Source organism: Dicentrarchus labrax, unplaced genomic scaffold, assembly GCF_905237075.1.
Source record: "Dicentrarchus labrax unplaced genomic scaffold, dlabrax2021, whole genome shotgun sequence".
NCBI classification, from domain to species: domain Eukaryota; kingdom Metazoa; phylum Chordata; class Actinopteri; family Moronidae; genus Dicentrarchus; species Dicentrarchus labrax.
Window position 1 is genome coordinate 17626636 of NW_026136703.1, and position 14750 is coordinate 17641385.

General features: G+C 41.1%; 1 long non-coding RNA gene across 1 annotated transcript; it reads right to left on the reverse strand.

Moving 5' to 3' along the window:
* Positions 1–12189: 12189 nt before the first annotated feature.
* Positions 12190–13099, reverse strand: LOC127356959 (uncharacterized). Its single transcript, XR_007882090.1, has 3 exons — positions 13017–13099; positions 12588–12735; positions 12190–12481 (listed from the first exon to the last, which is right to left on the reverse strand). It is a non-coding gene; the product is annotated as an uncharacterized LOC127356959 (long non-coding RNA).
* Between the last annotated feature and the right edge of the window lie 1651 nt (positions 13100–14750).

Below are 14750 nucleotides of genomic sequence, written 5' to 3' on the forward strand. Positions count from 1 at the left end.
GGAGGCAGAGAGGGAGAAGCAGAGAGGAAAGAGGTCAGTCTAAGCTTATGAAACATTTTCTAACCTAACCCGGCCTATTTCTGACAGGGCCGGACTGTGGACTTGCAGTCAGACACACAAGTTCCTGGGGTTGACAGCGACATGCCTTTAGGGACTGATACATATAAACACACACACACACACACACACACACACACACACACACACACACACAGAAAAAGATTCACACACCCACTGTAAGCAACTGACACAGTAACATGTAAGTTAACGACCTTTCACCTTATTCAGCCGTAGGGGCCTTTTAGGAACTGACAACTCATTTGAGTTTGGAAAACCAAGGAGATGCTTTGAAAGAGTTAACGCCTGTTTACCTCTGTTTATGTTTATTTTCTCTGAAAATTGTGCAATACAGACTACATGTCATTAAAGGGATAGTTCATCATTTTGGGATATACACTTATTTGCAGTTTTGCTGAGAGTTAGATGAGAAGAGCTAAAGATTTACCCCTCTCATGTCTCAAGTATGGAGCTAAAGCCAGGAGGCGGTGAGCTTAGCTTAACATTAAGAGGGAGGTCGGGCATCAGCGACATTAATTGAATATCCTTTACATCTAACTCCATGAATTAAGGATTTCATTTTTCATTTTGGTAATTGTTGGAACAGTGGAAAGACTAACTGAGATGATTTTGGTCAGTTTTATTTTGTTTCTGTCGAGTATGACAGAAACAAAGAATTCAGAAGTTGCACACATCTCCCAGGTCAAACTATGTGGGGAGGCCTTAGCTATATCTGACTATTGCCTCTTGAGGCACAAAGTGGATCGTGAAACAGGATGGGCTGGGGCTAGCTGGTTAGCATGCTAACTTCAGTAGATATCTCAAAATACAAAGATGTCTTTGACATAACGCCAAAACTGTTATATCTTCACATTTGATACTTGCCCTTAATTTTTACATTTTTTAAATGCTTACACACAGCATGTAATTTCTGTTGCTGGGGCTCTCTCACATCAAAACAATAACAACCGCCATTGCTGATGAAAATCTATCTGACGTGATTAAGGCAGAAATCACATTGGTTGATGAGGTAATGTATGTAGTAAGTTTATTCACGTTACGTGTGGTCACGTTCCCACGTATCCCAGGTTTGCAATTATATGCAAGTAGGAAAACATTTGATTAAAATGAAATAAAAATGTTTGAACATTCTTGGAAGGAAATAAGTACACAACTCACAAACATATGTAGGCCTAGCATTTTGAGACGTTTGATTGCAGATACAATACATGTTATATCTTTAAATCTCTTAAAGGTCCAGTAACATTTCAGAGGATCTATTGGCATGAATTGGATATAATATATTCATAGGTATGTTTTTATTGGTGTATGATCCTCTGAAAACAAGAATCGTTGTGTTTTCGTTATTATGATCCTTTTTTATCTACAGGAGGCTGCCATGTTAAACTGCCGTGTTTCTATAGTAGCCAAGAATGGACAAACCAAACACTGGCTCTAGATAGGGCTGTTCACATTTTTCGTGTATCTCACTGCCACTGTAGTTTCGCCACCATGTGCTTACAAAGGGAGGGTGAAGCAAGTGAGTTGCAATTTGCAAATACAGCAACTAGTTTGTACACACTGGTCCTTTAAATTCTATACACATTGCACCTTTAAGTGTATGTAAAAGATATTTTTTCATAGTGAATAACATGAAATGGACTGGATCCTTTTGAATGGTGAAACTAGTCAAATGTCCAAATATAACCAACTGCAGTAACTGTGCTCACCAGGAATAACCTTGATCTCGTGCCCATACCTCATAAATGTGGAGTTAAGTTGTTAACATGCACACACTGCTCTGAATAAACAACAGTTATAAAGTTTAGTGAAAGTTCAGTGAGAAAGACTGCTTTTCACACGCTTAAATTTGTCTTTTCCTTTCCTGTTTCCTGTGGGCTCTCTCCTTCATCCATTTTGAACTGGTCATCTTGCCGCTGTCCAAATAAGAAACAGTGTCCTGTCAGCGGCTAAAACCAAAAGTGAAAGGACTGGAATGTTTACATGCCAAAATAAAGTGTTTATTGCAATCAGAAAATGTGCTTGAACGTGTCAACAAAGGACTGGAATTTCTCTGGTAACAATGTTGAAATTCTGAATGCCTGTAAATATAGCTACTGTTATCTTTGCATGATCAATTCAGATGAAAACTTTGGTGAAAGTGTTTTCTCTGATAGTATCTTAATTCAGTACCAAACCAGTAAATCAGTCAACCAATGAAGCAGAAGTTATAAAGAATGTATGAGAATATAACATATAAGATTTAGTTTTTCACTTAAACACCTCATTCAATGCACCACAAAGGCAAAAGTTGTACATTTGGTATGGATTCAGCAATGTGGCAATTTACTTTTTTCTTTTGTGTGAAGAATTCACAACATAAAGTGCTCACAGTCTTTTATTTACATTTGACCTGAAAGCTCGCGACAGAAACATATGTTGACTTGGATGTCAAATTGGATCCAGATTGTGTGTCCTCTTGAAAACGTTTGAACAGTTACAAGACCTTTTTTTATTTTTTTATCAGAGACACAAACATGAGTGTGCGGTGGTATAATTGGCTGCACAGACAGTCTACAGATGTTATTTTCTTTCAACTAGTAGAGTAATTTCAGATGCTGTATTTCTGTCACCTTCTGAGATTGAGAACGGTGTGTTTTGCACGCTTTTCTCAAGTGACCATGGCGATGTTGCTGTTCACAGTCGTGTCCTTTTAATATATTAACTACCACACAACTGCTACTGTAAAAGTGTGTTGATTAATTTTGAGCTCTGTTAGGAATGACTTGTGTTGTGTTGTGTTAAGAAGATTAATTTACCTAATCAACAAAAAACAAAGTTACGAGGTGGGTAGAGCCGTTGGTTATGGAAGTGTTTTTCCCTAGTGCAACTTTCCATTTAAAAGTTTTTTTTTATGACATCCTCAGACTTCAGAACACTCTTTTTGGCCATCAGCTGTAATGATCTCAGCTTTTTCCCCTTTGTTTTCTATGTTTCTACCAGTTTGGTATGAAGGAAAGCTCTAAATACTGCGATACCTATGAGCCTCAGCTGTTGTTGCAATGAGAAGAAGCAAATGAGAAGTAACACTACACCTATTTGTAGAATTTATTGAAAATGGAACCAGAATCCAAAAGCAAACTACTTTAAACTTTGAAATGTTTTATTAGGTTTCTACAAAGTGTAATCTTTTGCTTTCACTCAGTGTTAGCAGTGCACACGACACAATTTGAATGTAGGTGACTTCTCTTGTTTTTTTACGCAGGCATGTATTTTACATCAAAAAGCTGATTATTTCTAATGCTCATCTGTCATACTGATAATTAAACTTGGAGAGTCTCATACCCTTTCAGGGAAGTGCTCCAACATGAGCAATGTAAGCAAAAAATGGACCGGACACTAAAGCTGCACTAATCAGTATTTTGCTATCAACAATGTCTTCGCGTAATGTGAAAGGAGTCACTTATAGTGACAAACCCACAAAGAATTATCACCTAACTATCACCTAAGTTCCCCTGATTTTGAGGTTTTGGTTCACTGTCACAGCTCTCATCAGTGTTTCTTTAGCCATTTTCACACATGCACTGCAACCCTGCCGTGATCTAGACGTGAGTACCTTGGAGAACTTTATGTGAAAACACAAATGTCCGAATGGACTCCGGACATTAAACGTGTTAAACGTGTAAAGCTCCCTGGTGTGAGCTCGTGTGAACAGAGTAGGTCATTGTTTGGAGAATTCACAGCGAGGGAGTGGGCGTGTTATATAGACTGCCAATCAATATCAGCCAACATGAGTTGTCACTTTTACATCACGTTTTAATGCCTTTATTTGCCATCTGTTGATGTAAAAACATCACATTTCCAGTCAGAGAAAGTAAAAGTGTGCATCCTGCTCATAGTTCAGTCCCAGCACACCACAAAGTGTCTCTCTGGCAGGCAGATTGGAGTCACGCTGCCCTCCATTCTGCCCACCCTATGCTTTCAGTACCGTTAGTTTTGTAGTTTGTGGTCATTTTGAGACTCGGTGTGTATTGATATCAACGTCATCATTACGGATGAGTGCTCCTTCCCCTCTTGCATGCTTTACCCAGGTGCGACCCTTCGACATTCAAAGGGCATTGTTCATGTGTAAAAACCCCTTCATACAGCAGGAGTAGGCAGCAGACCTACCTGCCTAGCATCAAACAGAAAACAAAGTTAGGGACTAGCAGGTGAACATGCTGCTAAAGTTCCCTAAGGAGTTGGTGGAGACCAAAAGCTGAGCTACAAAATGAGTGTATTGGGCTCACATTTGTCAGGTGGCCAGAAACACTACTCCATATGAATGCTAATGTATGCTGGATGTGTAAAGAGGCAACTCTTAACTAACATTTGAGCTCCCTCCAGTAAGATGCGATGCTGGGATTGCAACAGTTACCGAAAATTCAACTAATCCTTGTGAATTCTGTGTGTCTTTGCAGTTTGGTCTAATCACTACAACTTTTCCGCAAATTTGACCCATCAGTGTAGTTTCCCATGAGCTTCACCAATCATAGCAGTCCCCCACACAAAACGTTGGGTCATACGTCGTCAAACTACTAGCGGTTTTATTCTCACTGGAACAACTTGTTTAACATTTTTAAGCAAAACATTGCCCCTATTTTTGCACTTTTCAGTTTCTCATGCAATTTAATTGCAAGAAAATGCCTTAAAATAAAGCAACATGCATCGCAATGTTTCAGAAAAGCTGCTATGAAAGCATTTTAGGCTGCAACAATGCCCCCAAAAAAGCCTGAATAAGAATAAGAAAAATCTGATAACATGTTAAATGTGTGTGATGTTCAGCTTGTCGTGGAGGGAAATTAGTAGTGCAGATTTAAATCTAAAACTTAGAGGAACATCACATTTTAGATATTTAAAGTTAAATACTTTAAAGCAGAGGGAGCTGTGTAAAATCTGATAAACTGCCTCAAGTGATGTCAGTTGAGGCAGTGTCAACTGGGACTGAAGACTACGTGTTTGAAAATTAAAAAAAACTGGTGAGCTTACAGACCTTTGTAGCTCTTCATCCTTGCCTTTAGGGTTAGAGTTAGGCTAGCAGCTTGGGGTTACATTATCTTCGACTAGCATAACACACCAATTGCACACAATCTCCAACTGAATTATCTGTCGAGTTGCATTGTGGGTAGTGTAGATGCCAGGTAGGAAGAGGAATGTGTGGAATAAAAAGACGATATATCTGGTTCTGCTGCATTGATTTCTCTCTACTCTTTAAACTGTCCATCATGAGTCAGAATGTGTGTCAGTGTTATAGTATAATGCTAAATTGGTGGAGAACTCACATAAATCGATAAACTTGAATCTAAAGCTACAGTCTAAATGGTAACATAACTACATTATTAATCAAACAAGGTAAATGACTCGCAGGGAACTCGCCAAAACCGTCAATGTTCATATAATGAAAAAAGTTGAAGTGTTTGAGACTTTCTGATTGCCCAAAGCTGTGTTTGCAGTTCAATGTTCAGACCTGCTTGAATGTTACTTAATAATTTTCAACTTGAACATTGATTTTATTTGGCACACATTGTTTTCTTGCTTCAGAAAGAGTGCATTGAACAAACCTGTGATCGCTCACTGTGTATTCAGATCCCCATCAGTTATCACAAGGGGCAGCGCTGATTCTTCTAGGGGTCAACACGGAACATTCACAACATTAGAAATGAACAGAAATGACAATGGATAATGCTGTAGTGGTTACAAACATGCAGAGCAGGTTTGTGTGCTTCACTGTTCTATTGTCCTGGATGAAGAGGTTTGTCTGAAGGTTTGGATACATGTGTTGTTGACTGTCTCGCCCCTTGGCTAAAACTACAGGGCCTCCTCTCCCCCCTGTGCAGGGCCCCTCAACCTCTCTCTTGCTCTCTTTCTCTTATTCTCAGCCATTCACTCTATCCTCTCTGTCGATCTTATGCTTTCTCTCCCTCTCTACTCGCTCTCCTTCTCTTTCCCTGCTCGTCCACACACACACACACACACACACACACACACATGCACACCCCTTCCATCCTTTTGCCTGTGCTCACTGCCCATATCTTTCTCCTTTCTCTCTTCACCCCTCCTTCCTCTTGCTCCCTACCCTCCCCCTCTGCCTTCCATCTCCCCCCCAAACCCCCATCCTTCTGAAACAGAGTGTGTATTCTGCCACGCACACACACACACACACACACACACACACACACACACACACACACACACACACACACACACACACACACACACACGTAGAAACTGGTGCTTTATCTCCCCTAGGAGTTGTTCTTAACTCGCTGACTGAGGCACGCTCTCTGTGTGTGTTTGTGTGCATGTCTGTGTGTGTCTGCGTGTGTTTGTGTGTGCGTGCACATGCGTGTTAATGCGGACCGTGCATGGGGGGTGGGGGTTAGCATGTTTTTGTGTGTCTGCGCTGCTGACTCCACACATGATCCCCATTAGAGGCTGGCGGGAGGAGACACACACACACTTAAACACATGCACTTTCATCCACACCCAGACACACACGTGTACACACACACACACACACACACACACACACACACACACACACACACACACACACACACACGTAGTCTTATGGACATTCACACGTATAAGCACACATATATATATATATATATGCAGGTATACATGCACCCGCCCACACACACACACACACACACACACACACACACACACACACACACACACACACACACACTCACATGCACAGTGGGGTTCTGTGGGGCCTTATCCCATTTCACCCCTGAGGCTTTTCCACCAACAAGGGACCGGTGTTGGACCTAGTTTCTGAACAAAATTTTTAGCATTTTCATTACAAAACACTGGTTCTCAGACATTAGAATTGACCTGTTCTGGCCACTTAAACCTGCTTTTCTAGAGCCACAGCAGCCCTGAAGATTGGGGGTAGGGTGATGTCATCACCATGTAAAACCTAACATCATTCCTAGGCAACCACAAGTGTCCTAGGAAACCAGATGTGTCATGAGCAAGGAGAAGAGTTTTGATGTTCAGTTTGGAGATTTTTTTTTTCGTAGAATTAATAGTAAAAGCATCATCCATCTGTCAGAGGCTAAGAGGTTTGATTCTTAATGTGCCAAGCCTGAATGTGGAAAGAGATGCACAACTCCAGCTCCTCCAGAACAATCGAATAAATGATTCACAAAGGACTACAAAGAAAGTCAACAAGTGGCCACAAAAATAACAACGGAGGGAATTTTTATTTGCTCAACTCTATGATCAGACATATACTACCAGATAAAGCAACTGGGGAACTGCATGTAGCAACTGACAAGTTTGTGACAATGTTGCCACCAACTACCTGAGATGAATGTTCTTTAAATTACAATATAACAAATGTGTAACGTGGGGGTTTTAACCAGAGAAATCATACGGGTTCAACAGCTCTTTGCCCTTGATTGCACTTGAATGGTTGACGTGTGACAATAGCTGAAAGAGAAATGAATGGTCATTGTTGGGGTGAGGGTCAGGGTCAGGTTTAGGGTCCATAATGTAAAAACTCTTTGGAAAAGAAATTATGCTTCATCAGACTGCAATAGTGATGACAAATTGGGTATGATAATTGCTGCAACTATAATTGTGTTTGGAACATAGGCTACATAGTGCAATGATTGTAATTCTATGTTTACTCCGAAGTGGTGGATCTCAATTGGTCATCAACAAGCGGAGACGTGCCAAGTGTTGGCAATAGTAGACAGCACAATCCCAGTTTGGAGAAGCAAACAGGAGTACCAACATGGAAGCTAACGTCTTGGACACACTGCCCATGTGAGCAGTGCGTGACGGCTGCTGCACGCCAGCGTTTCTACTGCTGCTAGCCCTCTCTTTCTACACTGAGTTTACCTATGATAGATATAATAAGTACAAACAAATCAAAACTCACAGAGAGCTTTAAATGTGAAACAGATACAGGAGGTGTTGAGTTTAAAATATATATACTTGTCTGTGACATATTCTATAGATATAGACACTGAAACTGTAGTGAAGGGTGTATTTGTTGCTGGCCTTTTTATTGTCTACTTTTGCTGGGAACCGTGAATGGCTCACAGAAAAAAATAGGCGAGACCTCTATTCACTGGTGTAGCATTGCTGCAGCCGCGCCTGGAAAAAAAAAAGACAGCGGGCCTTTTATTAAGTGGATAAAATATGTTTTGTTGCTGCCCCCACCCACAGTTGTACATTGCTCTGCTTCCATGCCGGGACTCCTGTCTGCTTCTCCAAACTGGGGGTGGTTCTGACCGCATTCTACACTGAAAATGGATATGTGTCACTATGTCACTTTAAGATTTTCATTAGATAAAGAGATAGATTTTTATACCGTTTATGGAGGCATTCAATGTATTTACATTCTGTAAAGTGTCATTATTAGTGGTGGAGTCGGCCATTCCTGGGCAGGATTCAAGTTCTTTTTACCCTCACAAGTGATTCATAGGAAACAATACAGCATGCAATGCAGTGTTACCGTTCATTATTGTATCTCATTGATACCAGCCTTACTGTTTATTCTTCACTCTCCTCAAGCTGTATTAGAGCTGTATTATGTTACTATAATGCAAGCGACAATTTCTTACTGCTGCTGCCTCACAATACAAGTGTTTAACTGGCAAAACAAGGAGAGTTTTTATTTTCACAATACAACAAAACATGAAATGCACTGTATTTGTGTCTGAGTTTCGCACCAGTATTACAAGTAACCACCAAATCAACCAGGGTTAAAATATTAAAGATTATAACTTTAGAGGACCAATGTGTAGGATTTAGTGGCACCTAGCGTTAAAGTTTGATTGATTCAGATTGCAGCCATTTGAATACAGCTTAGCCATCCTAGTGTGTATGGGGGAAAAATGGTGATGAAAGAGCCAGTGTTGGACCCCTGTAGAAAAACAGTTTAATATGGCGGCCTCCAGAAAGAGGACCCACTTCCTCTGTAGATAAAAACAGCTCATTCTAAGGTAACAAAAACACAACAATTTAATTTCAGGCGATTATACACTAATGAAAACATACCTGTGAATGTGTATTAAATGACATCTCTGCTAATAAATCCTCCTAAATGTTACAGACTGTACTTTTAAGTATAAACAAGGAGTAAAACAGTTGAACTATAGGCCAGTTTGTAAACTGGTTCCACTGGTTCTGGTCTTCCTTCCTGTTTCCTGTATAAGCACAAGACATATCCAAAAAAGAAAAAAATAGCTTCTAGCAATCTACAAATCATAGCTGGTTATATTAAATATATTTTATTTTGTAACATGCACAACAACATTTGAACCCAAAACATGCTGATAAACCTACAGGGTTGAACCCCTCATCCTGTTAGAGACATTGTCAAATGAATTCACTATAGTGTGCAGATTGGGCTTTGTTAACACACACACACACACACAAAATGCATCAGTGTCTAAAACAAATTTGGTGGTAAAACAAAGTATACACTCAGATAAGTGGAGCACATCGCCTTTTGTATGCCAAAGACATCATTATCTTGTTGGCTGGGAGCACCGCTGTCTTACTGTCATTACTTCCTTAAACACTAATTTTATAGCATCTCTGCATCATTGGGCTGTATACATTGGACGGTAACAGGGAAGTAGGGAGGGACAGAGATAGAGCAGATAATTTGATTTCAATAGCCAGATCCACACCCAATACAAAGCAATACAAATATGAGGGTATGTGACATGTCATCTATATACTGTTTTTGTCATTGCCTTTCAAAACCTGGTGACGCTCACTTAATAAAAACAACAGCTATCCCTCTGTCCCGACATGTGTGGAAGTGAAAAAAAGCTGGATCATTAAATTTGTTTCATTGGTTCCAAGCCTCATAAATCCTAAGAAGATTATAGAGGTTATGAAGATCATGTGGGGTCACAAAAATGAAAACAACCACCAATAATATATTGCTTAACACAAACATTAAAGGCAATTTGTCCCAAATTGTGACATACATTGCACGAAAAGAGACCGTTAATCCTCAAAATGAAAGAAAAAAGCCATGTGCTTACACATATTTGAGCCGTTAATTAACTAACTCAATCTGCTTTAAATCAGAAAAAATAATGAGTAAAACTAACAAGATATTAGGCAGCACTGGACTGAAGCACACATCGAGATTTTTGGAGTATATGCAACAATTGGAGCACAGAAATATTGACCTGGTTAATTGGTGCTGACACACTGCAAGAAGTATGGGAGTGACACAGTGGGTCCCGGGGAAACCATAACAGGAGCTCACATATTATAGCGTAGATAATACAGGCTGCATGACGGCAGACTAAACATAAACACTCTGCAGGTATACATTCAGAGCTGAGGAATCTTTCCACTGCGGCAGCACGACAAAGTTGGTAACAGTTGATGTTCAAAGTGGAGCTGGGCTGAAACTCAGCAAAAAGATTTAACACAGATGGTAAAAACACTATAACACTGATTTGCAGGCTGACTAGCTAATGGCTGTCTCCCTGCTAATGTGTATAGCATACAGATTTCCCTATACTGTACGGTATTACTTATATACGCAACAGTAGCAGCAAAAACAAAGGCAGCATGAGAGATAATCAGTCTTAAGTCCTCATCTAAACTACACCCAGTCTGTCCAATGCCTGCTGGCCCTGGGGATTGTGCTGGAGTTTTAATCCACTTAAAAGCAGAGGACCTCTGCTGCTGTTTCCAAGGGGCTTGACCCACGTTGCATGTACACACACACACAAACACACACACACACACACACACACACACACACACACACACACACTTACACAAACACACATGCACAAAAACAATCAGCAGTACACGCATGCAGCTATGCACAAATTCAGTCACTCCTCATAAACACAAACAGTTTTTTTCCCCCACACATACAGTATTCATGTAAATACAAAAAATGTATTCCACGCGTTGATCTATGCACCAAGCTGAGATGTATCGATCACGAGATTTATAATAACCAAGTCAGATGTTTGAATTTTTTACAGGCGCAGAATAAAACCTTTTAATTTAAACCTATATAGGAGGCTGATGGATCGCCGAGGCACAGCCTAACGTTGGACTGGATTTATTGAGGAGGGGTCAACAGTAATTCCACCATTGTTCAACTCCACTTTCTACTGTAGGTCTGCTACAATATGTGTGTTTGTGTGTGTGAGGGAGATCTAAGTTCTCAACCTTTAATATCACAAGAATTATAAAGAAAAGGGAATTTGCTTCACTCATTCACCCCGTTGCACTAAAACAACTGCAAAATATAAACAACACAACATTGCACATATTAATGTGTTGAAAATTAACTGTGATAAAAATGTGTTTGTATTTTTTTTGTTAAGCAATAAAAAATATTTTTCGTCATGTTTAAATGGTTTTATTTTGTGCCACGGACACAATGTCATACTTTTTTCTCTTCTTGCACCAACGTTTGTCGTTATCTAATTTGAAATGTACTAATTCCTTATTCTTGCAGAGGGAGGGCGAACCACTGACTTGAACAGCTGCTTCATGACCCAAAAAACTGTCAGTCTTTCCCTGGAATAAATTGTGGAATATACCATCTTTGGGTACAGGGGTGAGCTGGAAACGTGTATTTTCGGGAAAGCGGCTGTCACTAGCAAGTGCGTACGTTGTAGAGGCATCACAAACTATCCCGAAACATTACAAACACGAATTCCTTAAAGGTGGCGTGTTAAAAGTGTCAAAAATTGTGAATGTGTGGTGTAGTTTGAAGTGCACCTCCCCCGTGTTTCAGCGCCGTGTTTCTGGAGGACCCATAGTAGAATCAATTCAGCGAGAGGGGAGCTTGAAACCGTCCACTCATGCTTTCCTCCGAGTCTGAGAGAAACACAGTTGAAGTGAACACACAGACCAGTCGGCCGCACTACATGCCCACAACAGACAGGCTCCGATCACTAACGAAAAACACCAGCAGTGTCTCTGCATATAATTACAATAACACTCTACGAAACACAATGCAAAGATCTCAGAAAAAACAACACACGTATCACTGCAGGAATGATGGTAATTCATCTCTAAAAGTGTAAGGTCACTGTGAACTCAGTGCCACAGACAGTGCAAATGCAAAAAAGAAACAGTCAAATATATTTATTTATTATTAGTTTGTGCGTTTTGTCGTGTCCATACATACTGCTTACATATGGAATTTTAAATTATAAACAGGTTGTAAATCATATTCATTATCGTACACTGTTTCACCTCCTGCAGATGTTGCGAATGCTGATGATACTTTAACCTTCATCAGGCGAAAGCGACTCAGTATGATGCTCATGATCAGCTTCGGCTGGTGAGTGCGTGTGCCCAAAGATCCCATAGTCACATGAAACTTTGTTCTTCTTAATCCGCCATGACATATAGATCAAAACTGATGAATAAATAGATCAAGATCAATGGTTTTATGTTACAAATTGGAAGAAACTCAGCCAATGATGAAGATTAAATAGTGTGTGCGACTGCTTTTAAAAACTTACGCAGCAGTATATTGGCTGAGTACGTACGCACATATGCTCTGCTTCCCACTCATCTTGCTCATTCACAACTGCTTCACCAGTCTGTCTTCTGTTGCTCGATGCCGATTAGCTCCACTGCATCAGCTGGACGTGCCTTGCTCAAGGGCATCTGTTGACAGAGAGGAGGGTGAGGATACTCATATAAGCTGACACTGTCATACGTGTTAGCATCAATGGTAAACTCAGTGAATCCACGGTAGCAGCAGCTCTGAGAGGTTTAAAAAATAAACTCTCGAGCAAGGCATTGAACCCACACCTGCTGGTTGCCGTGCATGAGTGAGAAAGTTTGACCTTTTCTGGAAAAATAAAGGTAGAAAATGTGCAGAAAACCAGCATTTTTTTAGGGTCAGATTAGAGAAAACAGTCTGACCTTTTAACCACCCATCGCACCTCAACACCTGCTTCAGGCATCTGGATGATCAGCTGATGTTAACTAAGTGGTTTTCCATCAAGTTTCATGTAGTTACGGCAGCTAATCCTGACAGTGCACACGAATCGTTAGTGTGTCTGTGTCACATGACTGATACGGGTGCAGTATTTGCATGCATGTACAGTAGGCTACTCACACCATGCATCTGCGTGAATCCTCATTTGAATGTGTTTGCACGTGCTTCATTGAGGGGTGTGTTTCCACGCCACCAGCCCACTCGCCAATGTCACCTTCATGGGTGGCTCCATCGTAGGAGCATCCTTCAGAATGTAACAGATTAGCTTTGCAGGCAGGGATGTTGATGAGGTCATCACTTCCCAAGGTCACACCTACACAAACCTAGCTATAGGCCCACTGGCGTTAAAGCACCCCCCCACCCCCACGCTACCCCAACCCCACCTCTTCAGATCCTATAGAGGCTCGATTCCACCTCCTGCCTGCGTGCAGATCTGAATAAGGCAGAATAAGCCATATCCAACAGGATAAGCCTCATTGTAATACTCAGTGATAGAACAGGCTGCTTCGGCCCCTTCAGGCTTCCTTCGCCCAGTGAACAGACTTGTGAAAAAAAAAAGGGCTGGATTGCTCTGTGTTACAACATACTGTACTGTCACTTAGAGTATTTCTAAGCTCCTATAGGTTTTTTTTAAACCCTACACGCACATTTCGGCATGCTGCATAGTTGCAAGCTTTGTTGTGCAATGATTGATGATCAGATCAGCTCTTTTAGATTCTGTCACTTCCCATGTTCATACATTTGAATGTGATTAACTGGGCATGAACTGTGTGCAGAACTTCCAGGAAATAAAATATGCAAGAAGAACACTTTCTGGGCTCCAGAAGCACTTTCAGGTCTCAGGCCCCCAAATTTTTGTTCTTGCTCATCTGTTGGTGTAACTGTGCACTGAAAGTAACGACTTTGTTCACTCATCACCGAGCAGGATCTTTTAGTTTGTGGACAAACCAGATGAATTAAAGCAAAATGTAGTTATAAACAGTTCTTATAGGTGGGAGCAGCCTTTCTCAGTCCTTGCTTCTCTGAGTCTCTCCTCCAGCAGTTCCTCTTGGGGTTGTGCAAGCAGTTCAGCATTAGTGCAACAAGCATGCAAAAGATGGACTTGTACAACAAGCTGCATCTGTATGTGTACTAATTTTCCTCCTCTGATTCTCTATGGGAGGCAAAGTCTCCCTGCTGTACAGTGCTACATCTCTTTCTGTATTCCTCTCCCCCTCCTGAGACAATGAAGGCATTGAGGCAAATCTGCTTCCACAGCCTGTGAATAAGAGACAGCCAGCTTTGTTTTGCACGAGCGTGCACACACACATATGCATGTGTGACAGATAAAGAACAAATGTGTTTGTGTACGGACACACGAGTATTTGTGTATCCATGTGCAAATGAGTGTGTGCGCATCTGTGTGAGATGCCTGCGTCATGCGTTCGCCATGTGAGTCACTTGCTCCTGTGTAGGGGCTCTAAGTAGTGAGTAAGAGCCCTCTACTCCCTCGTCTGTCTCCGCTCTCACTCTCTGGGGCCCAGACGCAAAAAAAACCAGGGCTCTGCTGCTGCTGCTTCCTCCACTGCTGCCACTACTACATCTCTGCTCACTGCCCAACAGGTTGCTCTGTCAATAATGAACGCTCACAATGTCCACGAGTTGGGAATCTGAGAGACACACAAAAGGGAGACAAACA